Source organism: Amblyomma maculatum, chromosome 6 (assembly GCF_055883805.1).
Source record: "Amblyomma maculatum isolate TAMU_Amacu chromosome 6, ASM5588380v1, whole genome shotgun sequence".
NCBI classification, from domain to species: Eukaryota; Metazoa; Arthropoda; class Arachnida; order Ixodida; family Ixodidae; genus Amblyomma; species Amblyomma maculatum.
In genome coordinates, this window is record NC_139349.1 from 277,975 (window position 1) to 290,171 (window position 12,197).

Genomic DNA, 12,197 nt, shown 5'->3' on the forward strand with positions numbered 1-12,197 from the left:
GGTTGCACCGAGGGCAGCGGAACTGTAGGTGACGCGAGAATGGGAGGTGGTGAAGGTGGAGCCTGATTCTGCAGAACTTCCGCACATGTGGGACGATTGTCGGTCCCCGACAGCAATGGCGGGCTCGGAACTACAGGCGAAAGAGGGCTCTTGAGCGCCTGCCGCACCTCCTCCCGCACTATAGCAGAAACGGAAGTTGGCGATTGCTGCAGAGGGCTCCAGAACTTGTTTAGTTCTTCGCGCACGACGCTGCGAATCAGTTCGCGCAATGCATCGGGATGCCGCTCGGAAGATGCAAATGATTCCGCGATTGTGCTTGTTTGAAAAGGTCGGTCATAAGCCACGGCACGTTGTTGTAGCACCTTTTCCATTGTGGTGGCCTCTGCAAGGAATCCGTTTACAGTCGACGGTGGGTTTCGCACAAGGCCTGCGAACAGCTACTCTTTCAAACCCTGCATCAAGTGCCTGACCTTTTTGTCCTCGGACATGGCGGGATCGGCTCGCCTGAAGAGGCGCGTCATGTCCTCGACGTATGCTTGGACACTCTCATTCGGCCTTTGGATGCGAGAGTGAATGGCACGTTCTGCATGCTCGCGACGATCCGCGCTAGTGTAAGCCTCGAGCAGTTGACGACGGAATTCCCGCCACGAAGTTAATACTTGCTCTCGGTTCTCGAAACAAATACGGGCGCAGTCCTCAAGGCTGAAGTAGACGTTCCTTAGTTTGGCAGCATCGTCCCACTGGTTGAAAGCAGTGACACGTTCAAACTGAAGGAACCAGTCCTCCACATCCTCAAAGAGGTCCCCATGGAAAGACTTTGGTACCCGAGGGGCCTGCAAGGTGTAGTTACAGGCCGGTGCGACGCCCGTTACGTGCTGAGCAGAAGCACTGGATGTCATGGCGGCTGCTAATGGCTGAAGCTCCGGAGACAGTCCCTGGAGCCGTCGACTGGCGTGATGCACTGGGGTGTCCAATGGTACAGGGCTTGCGCGACGTCTTGCAGATGGAGACTCTTGCATAGGCGATCGTTTTACCCAGCACCTCCACCAGAATGTCACGTACACGGTGACTAAGGATACCAATGATAGCAGGGGGGTAGCCCAAACACAACAACACAGCAGCACAGACGCAAACGTGCAAGCGACACTTTGTCGTCCTTTTTAACTTCGTCCTCCTTTCACACCTCAGTCATGCGCCACCTGGCAACATATATATATATATATATATATATATATATATATATATATATATATATATATATATATATATATATATATATATATATATATATATATATATATATATATATATATATATATATAGTGTGCAAACAAAAATTTCACATAGCACGATGATTAAGGCACTCTGGAAGTCTAACATTAAAATCCCGTTTTGGTGCAATCAATTTTTTATCGTTTTTGTTTATTAGGTTTTTCTCACTAAGCATCCGTTGCAATTTAAATCTTATAACTAATTCTTCATAATTCCGTTTCCCTTCCAGCAACGAAGGCCGGCGAGTAATACAGCGTTAGCCTGTGCAACAGCTGCTATTCGGTTTCGTGCAGGTTTACCCTGCACAGTAAACCGATATATCAGTCATGGATACGTTTCCTACCAGATTTTTAAAAAGCGAAGCGCTTGTCGAGGCATGAACTTTGTCGAAGAGAGCTTGTAACCACGCGCTTGTAAACTGAGGCACGTCAAGAATGAAACCACGTTGACATGCAATGTGCATAGCTGTGATTGGGAAGAGCCGGAACCGAAATATTCTCCAAAGAAACTCGCCGCTTGGGCACCGTCATGCGCAGCTTTTCTTTGCATTGCGGCATTTAGACTGTATTTTTGCCATCGTATTTGCGTGATAAAAACGCGCATGCAGTTTCTAATCGACACTTACTTCACAGTTCTGGCATGTAATTGTAATGCCCAGCCTCCCACCTTCTACTTGCGAGAAAGGATTGGGGCGGCGATACCTGCACTTCTGTCTTCGCTCTCTTCAAGAGCATTGTTTACAGTAATAGTGGTCTTTTTTGTTAATAAGGAACTGCTAATCTATTTTCACTGGTCAACCTATATATATTTTTTTTTCTGTCCAGCATCCGTTTAACGGTATATATAGTAGACAGGAACAGGCATCAGACAGAGCGGATAGATCGAATAATGGCGGCTTCAAGAAGTCCTATTTGAATTAAATGCGCCAAATTGGAACATTTTGTTGTTGTTGCTTATACCATGGACTCTAGTGGTTCGCACCCAAAAATATAAAATGAGATTTGATAGTGTTTTTTCGGTAACTGCGAAACAGCATTTCTCTCTGTCGTATTTCATCTCGTCTCGTTTCATGTCCTAGCACTTCATGTTAAATGAGGATAGGATTTTCATGTCCTTTCATTTTACGGGGCTCTAATAGCGGGCGTCGGGAGCGAAATGACGCCCATAAATAAGCAGTCACTGGCGCGGGCAGAAGCTCTCGCGCTAGGTCCACCAGCATTCATTAAATTCATCTCATCGTCATCGGTCCTCTCCTGCCTGTCCGGTTATCCCATTTTCATTGGCCAGCCACACCGTTACAATATATAATATCCCCAAGATAAGAAACCTGAACTGATCGCAGTTCTGATCGAGCTGGCTTACAGAAAGAATGCAGAGAAGTAAATGATAGGCCAGTGCCTTCGGGAAAGAAAAGGCCTGTAAAAAAATCGCTTCGGCATTTCTCCTGTGATGTCACGCACTTTGCCCTGTTGACCTAAGCATGGAATCCATCTAAGTAAGAAGGCTCAAAAGGCCTTGCTGGTCAGTTCCATGGTCGCCGCCAAGCGATGCTGATGAACATGTCGAGGATTAATATTTGTTAACCACTTTCGTTAACTCAGCGCTGTGCTAAACCAGATTTGGGCAATATTATGCACCACGAATACTTGGAAGCCGGTAAAGTAAGCGCAACGCCATCTAGTCAATGCTTGAATTACTCTCGCTGGCCTCTGATTCGAGGCCAATTGCCTGTACCCAAGTCTCACTGATGTTGATATTCGGAATTACGACGACGGTGGTGCGCATTGTGGCGAGAAATGAATTCCATCCTTTTCCCTTCCTCTAGAGTACCATGAGCTGTGTGTGAAGCTCCTTGCCCACTGCAGACTAAACGTTCCGCAGATACTTTCCAAGATCCAAAAAACGCTAGGACCCGCATACCTTGGTTAAATGGCTGCAAGGCGTCTCTTCTAAATCAATGCAGAAGTGTACGTGACGAACTAAAAGAAATATTCCTGAAGTCTTTAAACATACAGTTTGCGTCAAAGGGCTTCGACATCAATTATTGGCGTCAGCAGGTACGGCTGCGTCATCGACAATTGTGTTGGCTTTCTAATACGTCGCCGTACCTTCCTTGAACACGCTCGTATCGCTTGCTAAAGCATAAATGGGAGTATGGATCCCATGGGCTGGAACACGTTTAAACAGCGTACCAGAAGATTAAAGTACCGCGTAATTAACTAAAAAAGCGTTAACTAGGTGTTAGTTTCAATAGCCGCTAGTGTTCGCACAAAGACACGGTAGTAGTAGGGGACGTGCACTCTTTCAATGACAACACGAATACAATTTTCACAAGCCCAGCATCCTGGTACACCTTTCAATTTTGAATAAACTGTGGGATATTGTAAAATGCATCTTTTGTTATCGCGAAGGAATGACCTGGCCTTAAGATGAGGGGTAAGTTTTGCATTTTAATTGTTTCGGTCGCTCACACCACGGCGTCATAGTTGGTATATAAATGAAGGGGCTGTGTTTTCGAACATATTTGCGTGAGAATCACGGAGTATTGTTAGCGACTTCTATGCACATATTGATAGGAACGGTTAAAGCGTCCGATGATAAACGATTGTGCTTCTGAAGCTTTCTCTTCTGCTCAAAACGAGTAATCAAGACTTCCAAAAGAATCCAAAGGGGTGTTGTCCAAAATTTCTGGATATCACTGCAATGAAGAAAACCAGCGTTGGAGCACAGCAATTTTTTGTTACCGAGAAAAAATGTAGAGCTGAGGCGGCCGGCTTGCTGTAGTCGGCAAAAGAGGTTTATTTTTGTTTTGCTTTTTATTTAGTGGCACATACTAATCACAAACACTCATTGCGCAATACGAGAGCTTTTTGATAGCTAAAGTGAGTCAAAATCTCATCGTGCGCCTGTTTGTTCCTTCTTGTCTGTCTTCAATGTGACGTTCGTTTACCTTCCACAGTAACCGCCTGCCAGGTTGTTTACGCGGCACCCTTGGTGATGCAAAACCATCGATAAATTTACTATCGTTAGTGTGAATAGTTTGTTGAAATAATTGATAGCACTATCGACAATAACGCTATCGACAATTATACAGCTGCTGGCGTAGATTGCCGGAAAATTCACCACACCTGATTTGTTTATGGTTTTATGACGCCTAACGTCCAAAGACGACTCGGACTATTAGGAAAATCGTAGTGGAGGTCTCCGGATAATTGTGACCACATGTGGGAGTTTAAGTTGCACTGTCATCGCGAATACACTGGTGCTCTGCTTTTCGACTGCATCGGAAAGTAGCCACTGAGGCCTAGTATCGGACCACCTGCGTCTATTGAACGTACAATCTATAGTACAAAATTGTCGATAGTACTATCGACAGTTTTTTACCACCAACAATTGTTTTACCACCGGTAGTTCGATAGCGACTCAAGTATTGACAGCCATGCTCGGGGGTCTTTCAGTGGCAGCCATCTGGCGGCCTCTTTCTTCGGTAGAGAGTTATCTTCCTGTACTTTATTGTAAATAAATGAATTTTTTTTCGCGAATCTGCATTGTCAGAACTTTTACGCCTGTATGTGCGCGGTAGCGCTGTATTATAAACAACCTATTATACTCCCTTATTATACCAAGTAAGTACTATGCTTACTAAGTAAGTCAGTATGCTAGTAAGCTGGTGCGTACTTTTCAGGAGTAACAAAAACGGATTTGCATGAATGGCCGGAGCACAATATGTCATTACGCGAGTACTATTTGCATTAACTATTGCTCCTGAATATAAAAAAACAAAACAAAACTCTTAGCTGTCTCTAAAGGTAGCAGCAAAAGGCGGCTTCAGAAAGATGTTCCCGAGCCCTTGCCAAAGAATGTAAATACTGAGGTAGTGCACTTCCTAACCAAAGATAGTAAATACTGATTTTTCTTTGAATACAACGGCTAGCCAAACAATATTCTATGCTTTCCCCCACAACCACACCGGGCACGTTGACCACTGCACTTATGGGCGGATCTGCATATAATCCTCAAATCTGCGCAGTATATAGTCTATATATACAATGTACAGTGCGCGGGAAGGAAAAAAATACGGGGTCAAGTCTGGACTACTGGTGCTGTCAAAATTAAGGACATGAGTGCTTTTAGTTTTAGTCTTAATCGACATTCAGGCGCCTCCATCATCCACGGTGAGATAATCGGACCTGCATACCACCCCAGCAAGCTCCCAACTAAGTTCTCATTTTCAGCAGTGACACCTCGAAAAATATGCGGAAGCAGTGATGTAATGAGCCCCTACCAAATTATATCCTTTTGGCGACACCGCACAGGACACAGTGTTTTCACGGACAGACTTACCGCGAAAACAGCGGACGAGTAAACAAAGGCGGGACGAAGGCTATAGACAGCTGAAGGCTTCATGAGCAACGATGCTCAACGTTCTTTATTATATTTGGTAGGTTTTCTGTTATAACATTTTTCCTCTCATAGGCACCAATTGTTCCGAGCATACCATTAAATGCGTTGCTGGCCATGTGCGTTGGTTTTCGTGACTATGAATCTGTGTCGACAGTTATGAAGCCTTACGACAACAACACCGGTGTGGACTTTCGCCTTTCGTATTGCGTGTCCGTGCTAATTCTTTATGTCAAATTGCAATACCGATTAGCCCAAAGCTGCACTTTGCGCACATAATGTTTACGTGATCTTACCACCTTTTAACGGAAAACAAGGGGATGACGTTTCATCCTGCGCACAATGCCAAACACGCAAAAGAAATAAGGCTTCCATGGCCGCACCGAGTCTCGTGCATCCGCCTAATGGTGAAATTACCCCCGAAAGTGCCGTAAAGCTTATAAAGCGTGCGCGATAAGCGGTTAATGACGGGCGTTCCTTGTCGGAGAAGCCGTTTGCTCCCTTGACACGCGCCGGGGAAACCTGGCGCCAAACACGTCGGAGACGTGAAAAGGTATGTACAAGGTGCTTCTCGTTTGTGCATTATGTGTTTTATTTTGTGAACTTAGGCTAAGCGACACGCTTCACAAAGCATTTTACTCCGCGCCTCTTGATGTTTATGTCATCGTTGGTATAGTCACAGCGTGCCCTTGAACTCGCATATGCAGCTTTAATAGGTCGCCTGACTCACTCCGGAGATGCCTCATCGCAACTCATTCAGGCTAATTGTACCTAAATTCGAGTATTGGCTTCAGTGATTTCAGATGAAATAAACGCCCTCAAAAAAGAGCATAAGAATAATATGGGTGAATTTGAGCACGTGTGGGTGAGCTGCTTGAGCTCATTCTTGTGACTATGAGTGAGTTTGAGTATATTCGCACCTGAGCCTGTGTGAGTCTGTAATATCGATTTCATAGACATGAACGAGAGCAGTTGTGGTGTGTGTGTGTGTGAATTCTAGTGACTCTGTCCGCGGAGAATTTGTCCATGTCTTAGAAATACTGACCTCAATCGATCCTGTGAATGATAAACGTGGATGCAGTGGCAGGAACCAGAGTAAACAGACATAACGCTAAGCATGGCTCGAAATCACACGTACTTTATGCACGAAGACGTTGAATTTAAGCACGCGGTTAGTATATTCGTTATATTATTGGCGCTTATGATGACTGTTAAGCTATTCTGTGAAAGGGGCAGTGATGATATTGTCACGTAGTGGTGACGAGGTTGACGACACAAATGAAGGGGGGTCGATGATTGTACTAAAGAAACTCTTTATTTGGGCTGACTTGCGCCCGCAAAAGAACTAAGCGACTCGGCGGCGGCGATAGCAACAAACGTGCTGGTCGATCGTCGAACAAAGAATGCCCGTCACACTCGCCAACGCTCAATTTAAAGGCTGCACAGAACAATCTAGATAACGTCGCAAACAGCTACCAGCACGGGCTGGAACATTGTGGAAAAGACACCCGAGTGGCCGGAACCTTCGAGACAGATCTCGGTGCATCTTTCGCTATAACAAAACTGATAACGGTGTGACTCGCGACATCGAGCATTAACAAACAAAGATTACGGAACTGATACGCGGTCCAGAATCAGAGTGATAAGCCTGTATGCCGGCGGCTGTTAAAAAACAATAAATACTGTTTTGAAGGTTTCGCGGCATTACCCCCCCCTTAAAAAAAACATCGCCTCGATGTTCCAGAACAGAGAAACTTAAACATAAACACTGCAAAGTTTAAACAACACAGATTCTTTAACGCGCGTAATATGGCTTCAGTCGCACAACATGTACAATTTCTGGGCGTGCGCGTCGCCGTTGTGATGCTGACGTTCCGTCGGGAATGACTTCATAGTCCAGTGGTCCGACGCGGCGAAGGATTTTGTATGGTCCAAAGTATCGACGCAACAACTTTTCACTTAATCCGCGACGGCGAATTGGTGTCCAAACCCACACTTGGTCTCCTGGATTGTATTCGTCTTTTCGCCGTTGAGCAACCTCACCTCCAAAGGTTGCTGCCTTTAGTTTCCCCTACGGGGGCTTGGGGACCTTCCGCGCACACTATCATCATAGTTACTTCCTGGCGACGCAAAGCGGGCCCTGTACGGCGATGGAGACCTGAATCGACGGCTTGGTGGAGCAATCTCACCGCTACGCAGATAGTTGTCGATTTCTTGCGGTCGTTCACCTGGGCGTGGTCGTGGAGCGTCGACTGCAAATCCGCGGAGACCGATTCGTCGGTACGGGCAGTGCCGCAGAATGTGGCCGGCCTCACCGCAGTGGAAGCATAATGGCTGGTTCTTTGCAGTCCTCCAGGCGTCGCACTTCCTGGGGTTTGGGGGTCGTTGGTAGGTTTGGCGGGCGAGGGCCAAGGGGCGGTTTTCAGGAACAGGACGGTAGCGGCGAGGGCTGGGAAAGTCATCACGTCGGGGCGGAGGGCGACGTAATGCACCAGCGTAGTTCATCGCTGTTGCTTCTTGTGCTGGAACAGTCGCAGCCGTCGCTTGAGGAACGCCCAGCGCCTGCTGGACTTCTTCACGGACGACGTCCGCGAGCGTCGCCACCTGCGGTTGTTGCGATGATGGCATCAGTCGGCGGAGCTCCTCTCGCACGATCTCCCGGATGAGGTCCCGAAGGTTCTCTCCGCTTGTAGATGCGCTGGGGTAGTGGATTGAGCAGTCCGGCTGAAGTGGTCGCTCGTAGTGGCGCGTTCGGGTGGCCAACGTCTTCTCAATAGTAGACGCCTCCGTTTCAAATTCCGCCACAGTTCTTGGCGGATTTCGCACAAGACCCGCAAAGAGCGACTCTTTAACGCCTCGCAACAGAAGTTTGACTTGCTCACCTTCGGTCATATTAGGGTCGGCGCGGCGAAAGAGGCGCTTCATCTCCTCAACATACACCAAGACAGGCTCGTTAGGGAGTTGAAGTCTTGACTGAAGGAGGGCCTGGGCTCTTTCCTTTCGGACGGCGCTTGAAAAGGCAGTCATAAACGCTTCCTTGAAAATCTCCCAATCCTTCATAGCTGCTTCATGATTTTCGAACCAAACTCGGGCATGTCCTTGAAGAACAAAGTAGACTTGCCTGAGTTTCGCGGCGTCGTTCCAGCCATTGAATTCTGCAACACGGTCGAAAAGGTCCATCCAGTCTTCTGCATCTTCGTCCGGTCGTCCATGGAAGCAGGGGGGCTCACGGGGTTGAACGAAAACAACCGGTGTTGTAGGCTGGGCCATTGTCAGCGTCGATGCCTTCCGAGATCGAATGGGGTCAGGCAGCAGACCGTGTTCGGGTTGTAGGCCTTGAAGTCGGCGGCTGGCTCGGTGACCTGTAGGCTGGTCTTCCAGGGCGACAGGAATACGGCTTGGGTCTTCGCTTGAAGGATCAAAGGCAGCACCTCCACCAGATGTCACGTAGTGGTGACGAGGTTGACGACACAAATGAAGGGGGGTCGATGATTGTACTAAAGAAACTCTTTATTTGGGCTGACTTGCGCCCGCAAAAGAACTAAGCGACTCGGCGGCGGCGATAGCAACAAACGTGCTGGTCGATCGTCGAACAAAGAATGCCCGTCACACTCGCCAACGCTCAATTTAAAGGCTGCACAGAACAATCTAGATAACGTCGCAAACAGCTACCAGCACGGGCTGGAACATTGTGGAAAAGACACCCGAGTGGCCGGAACCTTCGAGACAGATCTCGGTGCATCTTTCGCTATAACAAAACTGATAACGGTGTGACTCGCGACATCGAGCATTAACAAACAAAGATTACGGAACTGATACGCGGTCCAGAATCAGAGTGATAAGCCTGTATGCCGGCGGCTGTTAAAAAACAATAAATACTGTTTTGAAGGTTTCGCGGCAATATTTCAAGCCAGTTACTGGTCTGATCAAAAATTGTTTCTCTGATTGTTTCCGTCTACATGGAACATTTTTCGAGTAACAAAACACTCACGTATCAACGATAAAATTGAGCCTAAAAATCTTCACGCCTGTTGAGTCAAAGTCGGAAATATAGACATGGATTGGTCGCAATCGTTTTGAAACGATGATATTGTGTTGAAACCGCAAACGGTCGCTTTGAAGCCGCTGCCCTTAGTAGCACGTAGCACCGTGTTCCGGTCTCATAAAGGTACATCACTCACACTCCCTCATGAATATTTATATTCCCCCTTCCACTCCTGCTAACAGTCACTGAGGTTCGGGCCCACGTATACACTTACGTATGCTCACACATGCTCAGGTTTCCTCACGTGCCTATGCACTGGCTTTAATCGGCCTCTTTTATGCCCGCACGGACACGCTCACTCTCTAGTTCAACGAAGACTCACAGGGACTTGTTGGAACTCGTATCCCCTAATTCTCAATGGGACTTCCTCATAAAGTTTTGAAACGGGCGTACTTTTCAGCGAACGTGTTGATTTCTTGCTGTGACCATTTAGCTAGTAATTCAACGATATCCGATTAGTTATTAATGTGTTAGCACTAAAGCTCTTACTGGAACAAAACATGGAGGCTACCGTCTGTTGCTGACCGACCTGGTAGAAAAAAAAATTGTCAAACTTATCGCATAGAAATAATGCAAACAGGCACCGGTGCTAACAAATCAGTTTCCCAGCAGCTGATAGATAACTAGGTCATCACGCAATATTTCTCCCCGCTTTTTAAACTTGCGCCGAATATGGTTGGTGCCGGTCGGTGCAGGTAGTAAAAGATTGCAATGCATGTCAATGGAAATTGTGCGCAATGTGACAAAAAAAAAAAAAAAGAAATCTCTGCCAGAAAATAGCTTAGCAAAAGAAGCCATTCGGATTCTTGCGCTGAACTATAAGCTGAAGGTGCCCAGTCACTTAGTATTGCTTCAGATACTGTACAAGCACTTTGAAACAGTGGCTGGGGCCACATAAAAGGTAACTAAAAAGCAATGAGCTCAATCTTAGCATTAAGTCACTACAATTTAGCAAACCAAATAAACTGGAACCTTTCCATTGCACCCCATCTGTCAAACGCTTTTTTTTTTTTCAGACATTTATTAGGCACAAGAGGAGTGAAATCATGGTAAAGGAGCATTATACAAATTCGAAACATGGATCTAACACGCTAGAGTGTCAGACGCTGTTGCAAATGTACTGCTAAATAACCTTGCCGAATTTCTGCAATGCTCATTGTATTTTTATTCATCCCTGCATGCTTATTCCTCATACTGCCTTCCGCATTCCACGCGCACGCACGCATAGTTTCATGTTCATGAAGAGTGCCAAAACTTATTTAAAGACATTTGCTCCATGCTGTATTTTTCTCTCTAACTTTCATGCAGAAAACTAAGAAATCAAACAAACCTCAGGAATCTGAACAGCGTAATATGTCCACAGGCAACTGCGAAATATTGCACGACAGTATTATGAACATATTGCTAAGTATGGCCTAATTTTCTGATGCGCAGCAAAATCTTGTGCCCTACGCTGGCACGAGTCATAAAGACCAGATCACTTTAATATTGCCAGCTGCGAAACTTCCAATAGGGCCCATGTATTACAATACGTTGATTCTGATAAATAAAGTAAACTATGCCAAAGTTGCAGATTGTTGAAAAATGCACGATCATCTGGCAAATAAAGTTTGCTGAAGAGATCCAGTAGCAAAAAATAATAGACCAATAGTAGTAGAGAGAATAGAAGCGATTTTCAGAAGGCAATGACAGCCATGGTAGACAACTTTTATCATGGATGGATGGATGGAATATAGGAGCGTCCTCTTTGAAACGGGGTGGTAGCAGTAGCTGTCATGCTCATCAGGCGCTTTTAGATGGCGCCACCATCCATAAAACAGGAAAAATGCAATAAACTAATTACTTTCTGAAGTTGAAATGCCCAACTGGTATGATCAAAACGCTTTGGTTAAGACTGCCATACGAAAACCAATGGGATGCCCTATCGATAAGCATTGTGATGAAACGTTGAAATATTACAAGATATACGAGCCTTTTGAAAAAAAAAAGAAAAAAAAAACAGTCTATACTTCAGATGCTTTGTAAAATCATAAATCTACAGTTATTCCTGCTCTCGCGTGCAGCATTTGATATTGTTGTGAAACCCAATGGGTAGAGTTTTTTATCAGCAAAAAATTACAATCGTGACCCAAGAGGCGATATGAGGATATATTGTTAGTTGCGACGCAATTCTACAATATTCAAGAACCCTGCATTTTTAAGGACGTTTATTACGAGTAAAACGTGTAAAATCGCGAAGGAAATCATAAGAGGAGTGAAAAAACGCACTTGTTTAAATTTTTTTGCGTAATTGACCAGCGTATTCACAGAAGAGAATTTAATCAGTCATTTCCTAATTTCCCCCAAGCTAAGCATCCCGTTTGTATATCCGTCCATTATCAACACCGCACACGGCGTAAAATGCGTTGCAAAACGTTTTCCGCTCAAAACCCACACAGGAACAGATGACGTGAGTGCTAAACATTTAGGACAAGTGATC

At 45.7% G+C, this 12,197-nt stretch overlaps 1 protein-coding gene across 2 annotated transcripts in view; it reads left to right on the forward strand.

The window, feature by feature from the left end:
- Positions 1-6,141: 6,141 nt before the first annotated feature.
- Positions 6,142-12,197, forward strand: part of LOC146184922 (solute carrier family 22 member 13-like) — a 64,918-nt gene continuing 58,862 nt past the window's right edge. The window contains exon 1 of one of the 2 annotated variants that reach the window (XM_084605882.1): positions 6,142-6,226. The gene's annotated coding sequence lies outside the window, so the exon portion shown is untranslated. The remainder of the gene's footprint in view (positions 6,227-12,197) is intronic. The other variant, XM_084605881.1, reaches the window with a different exon arrangement.